Consider the following 14,436-nt stretch of genomic DNA (forward strand, 5'->3'; position numbering starts at 1 on the left):
AGAGTTCCTCTGTGGAGATGGGATAACCTTCCAGAAGGACAACTGTGTCTGCAGCACTCTAACCATCAGGCCTTTATGGTAGAGGGGCCAGACCGAATTCACCCAGTAAAGGAAACACGACAGCCAGCTTGGAGTTTGCCAAAAGGCACCTAAAAGGACTCTCAGACCATGAGAATCAAGATTGAACTCGTTTAGCCTGAATGCCAACTTGGTGCCATCTCTACGGTGAAGCATGGTGGTGGCAGCATCATGCTGTGGGGTTGTTTTTGAGCGGCAGGGACTGGGAGACTAGTCAGGATCGAGGGTAAGATGAACGGAGCAAAGTACAGAGAGATACTTGATGATAGGAAGGTTCACCTTCCAACAGGACAACGCAGGAGTGGCTTCGGGACAAGTCTCAATGTCCTTGAGTGGCCCAGCCAGAACCCTATTGAACATCTCTGGAGAGACCTGACAATAGCTGTGCAGCAATGCTCCCTATCCAACCTGACAGAGCTTGAGAGGATCTGCTGAGAAGAATGGAAGAAACTCCCCAAATACAGGTATGTTATGCTTGTAGCGTCATACACAAGACTCAAGGCTCTAATCGCTGTCAAAGATGCTTCAACAAATTACTGAATAAAGGATCTGAATACTGAGGCAAATGTGATGTTTCTTTTTTCTCACATTTTTTTATTTGTAATTATGGGGTATTGTGTGTAGATTTGATGAGGGAAAAAACTATTTAATCCATTTTAGAATAAGGCTGTAACGTAACAAAATGGAAAAAGTAAAGGTGTCTGAATACTTTCAGAATGCACTCAATTTATGAAGCCCTTTTTACATCAGCAGATGTCACAAAGTGCTATTCAGAAACCCAGCCTAAAACCCCAAACAGCAAGCAATGCAGATATAGAAGCACAGTGGCTAGAAAGGCTGGAACCAAGGAAGAAACCTAGAGAGCAACCAAATCAAACTCAAATCAAATTTTATTTGTCACATGCGCCGACTACAACCCTTAACGTGAAATGCTTACTTAGAAGCCCTTAACCAACAATGCAGTTTTAAGAAAAATTTGAGTTTAGAAAAATATTTAAATGAAAATAAAAAATAAAAAAGCAACAAAATAACAATGATGCTATATACAGGGGGTACCGGTACAGAGTCAATGTGCAGGGGTACAGGTTAGTTGAGGTAATACACTACCGTTCAAAAGTTTGGGGTCACTTCGAAATGTCCTTGTTTTTGAAAGAAAAACACTTTTTTTGTCCATTTTAAAATAACATCAAATTGATCAGAAATAGTGTAGACACTGTTATTGTTGTAAATGACTATTGTAGCTGGAAACAGCAGACTTTTTATGGAATGTGTACAGAGGCCCATTTATCAGCAACCATCACTCCTGTGTTCCAATGGCATGTTGTGTTAGCTAATCCAAGTTAATCATTTTAAAAGGCTAATTGATCATTAGAAAACCCTTTTGAAATGATGTTAGCACAGCTGAAATCTGTTGTTCTGATTAAATAATCAATACAATTGGCCTTCTTTAGACTGGCTGAGTATCTGGAGCATCAGCAATTGTGGGTTTGATTACAGGCTCAAAATGTCCAGAAACAAATACCTTTCTTCTGAAACTCATCAGTCTATCCTTGTTCTGAGAAATTGCCATGAAACTGAAGATCTTGTACAACGCTGTGTACTACTCCCTTCACAGAACAGCTCCAACTGGCTCTAACCAGAATAGAAAGAGGAGTGGAAAGCCCCGGTGCACAACTGAGCAAGAGTACATTAGAGTGTCTAGTTTGAGAAACAGATGCCTCACAAGTCCTTAACTGGCAGTTTCATTAATAAATAGTACCCGCAAAACACCAGTCTCAACATCAACAGTAAAGAGGCGACTCCGGGATGCTGGCCTTCGAATTACAGAGGAACTTCTTGATGCAATTAAAGCCTTTAAGTCCGGGGAACTCCAGGGCTGGATGGCATGCCAGTGGAAGACCATTATTAACATGTTATAACCACTCCTATATAAATGGTAGATTATCAGACACTCAACAAGATAGTCTGATTTCATTATTACTGAACAGTATCCAAGTGGTATATATAAAGATCCAGTCCATTTAAAAAAATTGGAGGCCTTTAATTCTAGCTAAATACGTTTATAACATTTTTAACATGCGTTTTTCTGGATTTTTTTGTTGTTATTCTGTCTCTCACTGTTCAAATAAACCTACCATTTAAAATTATAGACTGATAATTTCTTTGTCAGTGGGCAAATGTACAAAATCAGCAGGGGATCAAATACTTTTTTCCCCTCACTGTACCTTGACTTTGTTATCCTTAAGCCATTTTGCCACAACTTTGGAAGTATGCTTGGGGTCATTGTCCAGTTGGAAGTCCCATTTGCGACCAAGCTTTAACTTCCTGACTGTTGTCTTGAGATGTTGCTTCAATAATCTATTTTGTGAAGTGCACCAGTCTCTCCTGCAGCAAAGCACCCCCACAACATGATGCTGCCACCCCCGTGCTTCATGGTTGGGATGGTGTTCTTCGGCTTGCAAGCCTCCCCCTTTTTTTTCAAATCATAACGATAATCATTATGGCCAAATTGTTCCATTTTTGTTTCATCAGACCAGAGGACATTTCTCGAAAAAGTACGATCTTTGTCCCGATGTGCAGTTGCAAAACGTAGTCTGTCTTTTTTATGGCAGTTTTGGAGCAGTGGCTTCTTCCTTGCTGAGCGGCCTTTCAGGTTATGTCGACATAGGACTCGTTTTACTGTGGATATAGATACTTCTGTGCCTGTTTCCTCCAGCATCTTCACAAGGTCCTTTGCTGTTGTTCTGGGATTTGCACTTTTCGCACCAAAGTGCGTTCATCTCTAGGAGACAGAACGCGTCTCCTTCCTGAGCGGTATGACGGCTTCGTGGTCCCATGGTGTTTATACTTGCATACTATTGTTTGTACAGATGAACATGGTACCTTCAGGCATTTGGAAATTTCTCCCAACGATGAACCAGACTTGTGGAGGTCTACAATTTTTTTTCTTCTGAGTTCTTGGCTGATTTGTTTTGAGTTTCCCATGATGTCAAGCAAAGAGGCACTGAGTTTGAAGGTAGGCCTTGAAATACATCCACGGGTACACCTCCAATTGACTCAAATGATGTCAATTAGCCTATCAGACGCTTCTAAAGCCATAACATAATTTTCTGGAATTTTCCAAGCTGTTTAAAGCGTTGTTTTGCGTGTCAATTCATAAACCATGTGCCAATGAATTGGTTCATCGAAAATCTCTTCTCAGCTATTTTGCAATTTATATTGCACAGCTGTCAATTTTTGGGTAATTAAATGAAACTGGTATATATTTCATTTATCACAATTTTCTTTAACCAAATTTGGTCTTTAATACAGGGCTGAAAGACAAGTTCCTTACACCCCCCCCCCCCCCATTTCTTTCTTTCGGGATATGAATACTGAGTATGTCCACATCTCCGTCAGACCCTTTTATTGGTAAACTACACGGTAATATAAAAGTTGCATTTTTTTGTGATCCAATATGTAATATAGCACAGTTATCATAATTTGCTTTTAATCCAGAGAGGTTAGAAAAAGTATCTAGATCCTCTTTGAGGCTGTGGAGGGATTTTAATTGTGGATTTAAAAGAAAACAAGAATCATCAGCATACAATGACACCTTTGTTTTTAGACCATGACTCAGTTACACCAGCTCTGTCAGGAGGAATGGGTCAAAATTCACCCAACTTATTGTGGGAAGCTTGTGGAAGGCTACGCAAAAATGTTTGACCCAAGTTAAACAATTTAAAGGCAATGCTACCAAATACTAATTGAGTGTATGTAAACATCTGACCCACTGGGATTGTGATGAAAGAAATAAAAGCTGAAATAAATCATTTTCTCTACTATTATTCTGACATTTCACATTCTTCAAATAAAGTGGTGATCCTAACTGACCTTAAACAGGACATTTTTACTAGGATTAAATGTCAGGAATTGTGAAAAACTGAGTTTAAATGTATTTGGCTAAGGTGTATGTAGACTTCTGACTTCAACTGTATATAGGTTCAGAAATGTTGTGAAATAGCAGTAACAAATATATGTTAAATAGAAATCAAACTGGATGGACATCAGAAATAGAAGAAGGCCAGGACTAAAAACAAACAAAATATAACTATTGTAAAATTGATTGTGTCTGTAAAATGTGTATAGTATGCATAAGCTGGAAGTTGAAGCCTAAGTGTTATTGTTTATTAGTTTGCTCCAATTGGGGGAGGGGTGGTAGGGTTTGTAGGGAATAATAAAGGAAGGTGTATATATATTTAAAAAAGTTAATATGTATGTATGTATGTATGTATGTATGTATGTATGTGTATATGTTTGAATGTTTATATAAGTGTGTATATGTGTTTGTGTGTATGTTGATATTTTGACCAAATAATATATGGGGGATTAGAAATGATGCAGACAATTACATTGATGGAAGCAACAATCTATCTGCAATATTAAAGCTGATCCACCTCCCCAAAAAATAGAAAAGAGTACCTTGAGGAACACCGAAATTTACAATTGATTTGTCAGAAGACAAACCATCCACAGAGACGAACTGATATCTTTCCGACAGATAAGATCTAAACCAGGCAAGAACTTGATGATGACAGCTTGATGAAGACTGTGGATGTGCACATGAATTTAAGGCTGGTAGTCTGCAGGGATTTCTACCCTGTCCCCTTGACCAGGTGATGTGATTTCTTACCTCTGTCCTATTTTTCACCCTCCATTTATCTTTTATATTTCCTCAAGGCGTTGTATACTGTATTAGAATGAAATGCCATGGAGCACTGACCTCAGCTCTACAGTTTTATAAGGAATATACATCTCATGTGAGCTTATAGTGGTCTAGGCAGTCTGTCATGTTTATGGGGTGTCAGTGGGCCCCGTGTTTATTCACACACCTGGGTATATTCATTCAACACACAAGTACACATGCATGCACATACACACCACACCCTCCCTTCCCTCTCCTCAATATTTATACCCCTCTGCAAAAGGACGCACCACACACCCACACACACACAATCACTCCATCATCATCATGGACAGAGGGACAGTGCTGTGCTTTGTGAAATGTTAAATGGAAGACATAAGTCAGGTTTAATAGTGCTGCTATCCAGACCAGAGTACTGCTCACGCTGATCATTAAAAGGCCCAGTGCAGTCAAACATTTGATTTTCCTGTGTTTTATATAACCTGCTCAAAAAAATAAAGGGAACACTTAAACAACACATCCTAGATCTGAATGAAATAAATCATCTTATTAAATACTTTCTTCTTTACATAGTTGAATGTGCTGACAACAAAATCACACAAAAATAATCAATGGAAATCCAATTTATCAACCCATGGAGGTCTGGATTTGGAGTCACACTCAAAATTAAAGTGGAAAACCACACTACAGGCTGATCCAACTTTGATGTAATGTCCTTAAAATAAGTCAAAATGAGGCTCAGTAGTGTGTGTGGCCTCCACGTGCCTGTATGACCTCCCTACAACGCCTGGGCATGCTCCTGATGAGGTGGCGGATGGTCTCCTGAGGGATCTCCTCCCAGACCTGGACTAAAGCATCCGCCAACTCCTGGACAGGCTATGGTGCAATGTGGCGTTGGTGGATGGAGCGAGACATGATGTCCCAGATGTGCTCAATTGAATTCAAGTCTGGGGAACGGGTGGGCCAGTCCATAGCATCAATGTCTTCCTCTTGCAGGAACTGCTGACACACTCCAGCCACATGAGGTCTAGCATTGTCTTGCATTAGGAGGAACCCAGGGCCAACCGCACCAGCATATGGTCTCACAAGGGGTCTGAAGATCTCATCTCGGTACCTAATGGCTGTCAGGCTACCTCTGGCAAGCACATGGAGGGCTCTGCGGCCCCCCAAAGAAATGCCACCCCACACCATGACTGACCCCCCGCCAAACCGGTCATGCTGGAGGATGTTGCAGGCAGCAGAACGTTCTCCACGGCGTCTCCAGACTGTCATGTCTGTCACGTGGTCAGTGTGAACCTGCTTTCATCTGTGAAGAGCACAGGGCGCCAATGGCGAATTTGCCAATCTTGGTGTTCTCTGGCAAATTCCAAACGTCCTGCACGGTGTTGGGCTGTAAGCTCAACCCCCACCTGTGGACGTCGGGCCCTCATACCACCCTCATGGAGTCTGTTTCTGACCGTTTGAGCAGAAACATGCACATTTGTGGCCTGCTGGAGGTCATTTTGCAGGGCTCTGGCAGTGCTCCTCCTGCTCCTCCTTGCACAAAGGCGGAGGTAGCGGTCCTGCTGCTGGGTTGTTGCCCTCCTACGGCCTCCTCTACGTCTCCTGATGTACTGGCCTGTCTCCTGGTAGCGCCTCCATGCTCTGGACACTACACTGACAGACACAGCAAACCTTCTTGCCACAGCTCGCATTGATGTGCCATCCTGGATGACTCCGTCTCCGTCTCATGCTACCACTAGAGTGAAAGCACCGCCAGCATTCAAAAGTGACCAAAACATCAGCCAGGAAGCATAGGAACTGAGAAGTGTTCTGTGGTCTCCACCTGCAGAACCACTCCTTTATTGGGAGTGTCTTGCTTATTGCCTATAATTTCTACCTGTTGTCTATTCCATTTGCACAACAGCATGTGAAATTTATTGTCAATCAGTGTTGCTTCCTAAGTGGACAGTTTGATTTCACAGAAGTGTGATTGACTTGGAGTTACATTGTGTTGTTTAAGTGTTCCCTTTATTTTTTTGAGCAGTATATATTTCCACACTGAGGTTGGAATGATACTGTGAAATTGGGAAAATGTTCTTAGTGCACTTTTAGTGTAAGAGCTGATTGTAAAACCACCTGAAATTTCAGCCAACTGGTCACATCACTAGGCGGTAGATTAGTTAAAAGACCAATAAGAAATTGAAGTTCCTAGCTTTTCTGCCAATAATGTCTAGTTTTCAATTTTTCCCCTCCCAGAGAGTCCTAGCAAAATGCAAATAGGTTATTATTGTTTCTTTTGAAACCATTTAAATTGAAAACAATCACAATAAGGTATTGAAAAATATTATTGTGAAGGGTATCTTTCTGATAGCTTGTGTGTTTGACTACAGATGTAGGGATCTTAATTTGATCATCCTGTTGCAGGACAACTTTCAGCCAATGCAGGACATTTTAAACTTGAAATGTCTTTGAGGTTAAAAACAGATTCTGAAGTTTATAATTTCCACTTGATTTTCCCTAACAAAAAAATGTATCAACCCCTACAAAAAATCCCATTAATTATAATCCACATAATAATTCACATTTATATATGGCTGCAGGTGTCACAGGATCCAACGAGAGTGGGCGGATGCACACTTGCTGATTTTGCTTTTCTATTGAACATACTTCTTTCCGTATTAAATATTATAGTTTAATTACATTTTAGGGTACCTGAGGATGAAATAGAAATGTATTTTGACTTGTTTTAACAAAGTTTAGCGGTAGCTTTTTGGATTCCTTTCACTGCATGTTGAATGAGTGGATTACTCAAATCGATGGTGCCAACTAAACTGGCTTTTTGGGATATAAAGAAGGATTTTATCTAACAAAACGACCATGCATGTTGTAGCTGGGACCCTTTGGATTGCAAATCAGAGGAAGATTTTCAAAAAGTAAGTGAATATTTAATCGCTATTTGTGATGTTACAAAACCAACGCCTATCCCTAATTTAAGGAGCATCCAGACGCTGCACTTTATGCATTTATACAATTGCTTCTTCCAATTATTGATAAACATGCACCTGTTAGAAGCTGACTTTTAGAACTGTTATGGCTCCATTGATTGATAAGGAATTGAAAAACTGTATTGTTGAAAGAGATGGGTCAAAAGGAGTGACTAATAAGTCTGGCTGCACATGTGACTGGCTGACACTGCAAATTGAGAAATTTTGTGACTAAACTCAACAAAAAGAAGAGAAACTGTATTATGAAGCCAAGCTCAATGATATAACGAATCATTGAATAAACTTTGGAGTACTATAAATGAAATTATGGGCAGAAAGACAAATTCAACTCCATATTTCATTCAATCAAATGGCTTATTCATCAGAAAACCATTTATTTCAATAATTACTTCATTGGCAAAGTGGGCAAACTTAGGTAGGAAATGCCAACAATGAACAGTGAGCCATCGTACTCATGTATAAAAAAATAAAATAATAATAATTAAAGAAAATTATTGCAAGTTTGATTTTTGTAAAGTTTGTGGGAGAGGTGGAAAAATGATTGTTATCGATCAATAATGACTAACCTCCTGGCAATGACAATTTAGATGGAAAGCTACTGTGTATGCATATAGCCTGGTGGGTAGGAGCGTTCGGCCAGTAACCGAAAGGTTAATGGATTGGATCCACGAGCTGACAAGGTAAAAATCAGTCGTTCTGCCCTTGAGAAAGGCAGTTAACCCACTGTTCCCTGGGCACAGATGACATGGATGTCGTTAAAGACAGCCCTCCGCACCTCTCTGGAAGACACATTCCAGTTGAATGCATTCAGTTGTACAACTGACTATATACCCTTTTCCCTACTGAGGATGGTAGCTGACTTTATGGCCACTCCTATCTGTCATATCGTTAATCTGAGCCTAGAGGAAAGTATTTTCCTCAGGCCTGGAGGCAAGCCAAAGTAATTCCGGGGTAAAGTAGCCTTTACTGGTTTTAACAGCAGACCTATCAGCTTGCTGTCAGTTCTTAGCAAACTGTTAGAAAAAAATGTGGGGAGCAAATACAATGCTTGTTCTCTGTAAACAAATTAACAACATACTTTCATCATGCTTATAGAGAAGGGCACTCAACATGTACTGCACTGACACTCTTGATTGGTTGAAATAAATTGAGAATAAGAGACAGTGGGAGCTGTACTGTTAGATTTCATTGCAGCCTTTGATATTATTAACCATAACCTGTTGTTGAGAACTTATGTGCTATGGCTTTACAACCTCTGGCATATCATGTATTCAGAGCTATCTATCTAATAGAACTCAAAGGGTTTTCTTTAACGGAAGCTTCTCTAATGTCAAACATGTAAAGTGTGGTGTACCGCAGGGCAGCTCTCTAGGCCCTCTACCAATGACCTGCCACTGGCATTAAACAAAGCATGTGTGTCCATGTATGCTGAGGATTCAACCATATATGCATCAGCAACCACAGCTAATGAAGTCACTGAAACCCTTAACAAAGAGTTGCAGTCTGTTTTGGAATGGGCCCTGAACATCTCTAAAGCTAACAGCATTGTATTTGGTACAAATCATTACTTAAGTTCTAAAGCTTAGCTGAATTTAGTAATGAATGGTGTGGCTGTTGAACAAGTTGAGGAGACTACATTACCTGGTGTTACCTTAGATTGTAAAGTGTCATGTTCAAAACATATAGATTCAATGCTTGTAAAAATGGGGAAAGATCAGTGGTAATAAAGAGGTGCTCTACTTTTTTGACACCACACTCCACAAAGCAAGTCCTGAAGGCTCTAGTTTTATCTTATCCTGATTATTGTCCAGTCATGTGACCAAGTGCTGCAAAGAAAGATGTAGTTAAGCTGCAGCTGCCCTTGAACAGAGCAGCACGTCTTGATTGTCCTTGTTATCAAGGGGGCTAATATTAATACTATGACTGCCAGTCTGTCTTGGCTAAGAGTTGAGGAAAGACTGACTGTGTCACTTTTTGTTTTTATAAGAAACATTAATGTGTTGGAAATTCCAAATTGTTTGCATAGGCAACTTACTCACAGCACTGACACACACACTTACTCCACCAGATATGCCACCAGGGGTCTTTTCACAGTCCCCATGTCCAGAACAAATTCAAGGAAACATACAGTATAATACAGAGCCATGAGTGCATGGAATTCCCTTCCAACTTATATAGCGCAAGTAAACAGCAAACCTGCTTTCAAAAAACAAATAAAGCATCACCTCACGACACAACACCTCTCCTCCATGTGACCTACTTGTTGTGTGTATGTACTGACTTATGTATAACTGATAGAGGCACACACACTACATGTTAATGTTTTAAATGTATGTAAATCATAAAGTATTTTGTCTGTAATGTATTTTTTCTTATTTGTCGGACCCCAGTAAGGCTAGCTTATGGGGATCCTAATAAATTAAATCAAATCTTTATATGCACTTCTGTGCTCATTTGTGATCAATCGTTCATTGTGTATCAATAAATGTGTTTACTGTATCTGCATGCATGTATGGGTTGATGTGTCTGTGTTATAGATATGTTTTTGCCTGATTGCATGTCTCTGTGGCATTGATCTAATGTTCTCTCCCTAGAGGATGCTTGTCATACCTCTGGCTTCCAGAAAAAGGATGGAGCGATATAGAAGAAAGATGGAGAGAAGAAGAGGAGGAAGGCTTTGTGTGTTGACTGGCCTGTGACTCCTGCTAAATGCCAGGTGAAAACCAAAAACTGCATTCCACAGTATGAACCTCATACAGTACCAACTGTCAAGCTTGGTGGTGCTAGTGTGATGTTTTTTGAATGGCCTTGTCAAAGTCCAGACCTAATCCCAATTGAGATGTTGTGTCAGGACTTGAAACGAGCAGTTCATTCTTGAAAACCCACAAATGTCGCTGAGTTACAGCTGTTCTGCATGGAAAAGTGGGACAAAATTCCTCTACCGCGTCATGAGAGACTGACCAACAACTACAGGAAGCGTTTGGTTGGAGTCATTGCAGCTAAAGGTGGCACAACCAGTTATTGAGTGTAAAGTGAGCTATTACTTTTTCACACAGGGACAATGGGTGTTGCATAACTTTATTTATGAAATAACTGAAATAAGTATGTAATTGTTGTTATTTGTTCACTCAGGTTCCCTTTATCTAATATTAGGTTTGGGTTGAAGGTCTAATAACATTCAGTATCAAAAATATGAAAAAGTTGGTAGCAAATACATTTTCATGGCACTGTAAGTTATTATAGTATTTGCTTCAGTCTCTCTCTCTCACTGTCTCTCTCTGTCTGTCTGTCTGTCTGTCTGTCTGTCTGTCTGTCTGTCTGTCTGTCTGTCTGTCTGTCTTTTGCTCTCTGTCTGTCTGTCTGTCTGTCTGTCTGTCTGTCTGTCTGTCTGTCTGTCTGTCTGTCTGTCTGTCTGTCTGTCTGTCTGTCTCACTGTCTGTCTGTCTGTCTGTCTGTCTGTCTGTCTGTCTGTCTGTCTGTCTGTCTGTCTGTCTGTCTGTCTGTCTGTCTGTCTCTCTCACTGTCTGTCTGTCTGTCTGTCTGTCTGTCTGTCTGTCTGTCTGTCTGTCTGTCTGTCTTTTGCTCTCTGTCTGTCTGTCTGTCTGTCTGTCTGTCTGTCTGTCTGTCTGTCTGTCTGTCTGTCTGTCTGTCTGTCTTTTGCTCTCTGTCTGTCTGTCTGTCTGTCTGTCTTTTGCTCTCTGTCTGTCTGTCTGTCTGTCTGTCTGTCTGTCTGTCTGTCTGTCTGTCTGTCTGTCTGTCTTTTGCTCTCTGTCTGTCTGTCTGTCTGTCTGTCTGTCTGTCTGTCTGTCTGTCTGTCTTTTGCTCTCTGTCTGTCTGTCTGTCTGTCTGTCTGTCTGTCTGTCTGTCTGTCTGTCTGTCTGTCTTTTGCTCTCTGTCTGTCTGTCTGTCTGTCTGTCTGTCTGTCTGTCTGTCTGTCTGTCTGTCTGTCTGTCTGTCTGTCTGTCTGTCTTTTGCTCTCTGTCTGTCTGTCTGTCTGTCTGTCTGTCTGTCTGTCTGTCTGTCTGTCTGTCTGTCTGTCTGTCTGTCTGTCTGTCTTTTGCTCTCTGTCTGTCTGTCTGTCTGTCTGTCTGTCTGTCTGTCTGTCTGTCTGTCTGTCTGTCTGTCTGTCTGTCTGTCTGTCTCTCTCTCTCTCTCTCTCTCTGTCTCTCAATTTCAATTTAAGGGCTTTATTGGCATGGGAAACATATGTTTACGTTTCCAAAGCAAGTGAAATAGATAATATACTAAAGTGAAATAAACAATAAAAAATGAATTGGAAACATCACACTTACAAAAGTTCCAATATAATAAAGACATTTCAAATGTCATGTTATGTGCAAATAGTTAAAGTAGAAAAGGGAAAATAAATAAACCTAAATATGGGTTGTATTTACAACGGTGTTTGTTCTTCACTGGTTGCCCTTTTCTTGTGGCAACAGGTCACAAATATTGCTGCTGTGATGGCACACTGGTATTTCACCCAATAGATATGGGAGTTTATTAAAATTGGGTTTGTTTTCAAATTCTTTGTGGGTCTGTATAATCTGAGGGAAATATGTGTCTCTAATATGGTCATACATTTGTCAGGAGGTTAGGAAGTGGGCAGTGTGCACATAGGCAGACCTGGCTCTCAAAAGAAGACAGGCTAAGGCGGCCTTTCTCAATAGAAAGGCTATGCTCACTGAGTCTGTACATAGTCAAAGCTTTCCTTAAGTTTGGGTCAGTCACAGAGATCAGGTATTTTGCCACTGTGTACTCTCTGTTTAGGGCCAAATATCATTATATTTTGCTCTATTTTATTGTTAATTCTTACCAATGTGTCAAATAATTATATTTTGGTTTTCTCATGATTTGGTTGTTGCTGTCCTGGGGCTATGTGGGGTCTGTTTGTGTTTGTGAACAGAGCTCCAGGACAAGCTTGCTTTGGGGACTCTTTTCCAAAAGCAACCCTAGCCAACAGCCAATGGGATCGCATGGCGCGAAATACTAAAACCTCAAAAATACAATAATTTCAATTTTTCAAACATACGACTATTTTACACCATTTGAAAGATAAACCTCTCCTGAATCCAACCACGTTGTCTTATTTCAAAAAGGCTTTACAGTGAAAGCAAAACATTAGATTATGTTAGGAGAGTACATAGACCAAAATAACCACACAGCCATTTTCCAAGCAAGCATATATGTCAATAAAACCCAAAACACAGCTAAATGAAGCACTAACCTTTGATGATCTTCATCAGATGACACTCCTAGGACATTATGTTATACAATACATGTATGTTTTGTTTAATCAAGTTCATATTTATATCCAAAAACAGCTTTTTACATTGGCGCGTGATGTTCAGAAAATGTATTCCCACCAAAAACTTCTGGTGAATTTACAAAAATACTCATCATAAACGTTGACAAAATACATAACAATTATTTTAAGAATTATAGATACAGAACTCCTTTATGCAATCCCTGAGTCAGATTTTAAAATAGCTTTTCGGCGAATTTTTCTTCTTCTCAATATTCTGAGTACATAGCTCGCCATCACGGCGAATACCTCCGTTTTGTTCGTGCGTTCAGGTCACTATCCAAAGGGTAACGCGCGAGCACAATTCGAGACACAAAAAGTCAAAATGTTCCATTACCGTACTTATAAGCATGTCAAATGCTGTTTAAAATCAATTTTTATGGTATTTTTAATGTAAAATTGTGATAATATTCCAACCGGACAATAGTGTATTCATTCAAGGAGGTAAAGAAAAAACAGCGTGCTCGCGGGAACGCGCATATCCAATCTCTTTGTCCTCAGGCAGACCACTCAGTAACTGAGCTCCTATTTTCTGCCCAGAGACAGGAGAAGGCTCAATCCACTTTCTGAAGGCTTTAGACAGCCAATGGAAGCCTTAGAAAGTGCAATGTAACAGCACAGATACTGTAGTTTCGAAAGGAACTAGAAAGAAGAACTATATTTCTCAGATCCTACACTTCCTGGTTGAATTTTTCTCAGGTTATTGCCTGCCATATGAGTTCTGTTATACTCACAGACACCATTCAAACAGTTTTAGAAACTTCAGAGTGTTTTCTATCAAAATCTACTAATAATATGCATATTCTCACTTCTGGGCAAGAGTAGTAACCAGTTTAAATCGGTACTGCCCCCTATCCATATCAGGTTATGGAAGGTTTGGGAATCGCTTCCTTTTAGGTGGTTGTAGAATTTAACAGATATTGATAATTAGCGAGTATCGGCCTAATTCTGCTCTGTATGAATTATTTAGTGTTTCACGTTGTACACAGAGGATATTTTAGCAGAATTCTGCATGCAGAGTCTCAATTGGATGTTTGTCCCATTTTGTGAATTCTTGGTTGGTGAGCGGAACCCAGACATCACAACCATGAAGGGCAATAGGTTCTATAATGGATTCAAGTATTTTTAGCCAGATCCTAAGCGGTATGTTGAATTTTATTTTCCTTTTGATGGCATAGAATGCCCTTCTTGCCTTGTTTCTCAGATCGTTCACAGCTTTGTGGAAGATACCTGTGGTGCTGTGTCACAACCTGATCTGTTTAACCTGTCTTGTGATTGTCTCCACCCCTTCCAGGTGTCGCTTATTATCCCTGGTGTATATATCCCTGTGTTTCCTGTCTCTCTGTGCCAGTTCGTCTTGAATGTTTTTCAAGTCAACCAGCATT

This window comes from Salmo trutta, chromosome 30 (assembly GCF_901001165.1).
Source record: "Salmo trutta chromosome 30, fSalTru1.1, whole genome shotgun sequence".
Classification (NCBI taxonomy): Eukaryota; Metazoa; Chordata; class Actinopteri; order Salmoniformes; family Salmonidae; genus Salmo; species Salmo trutta.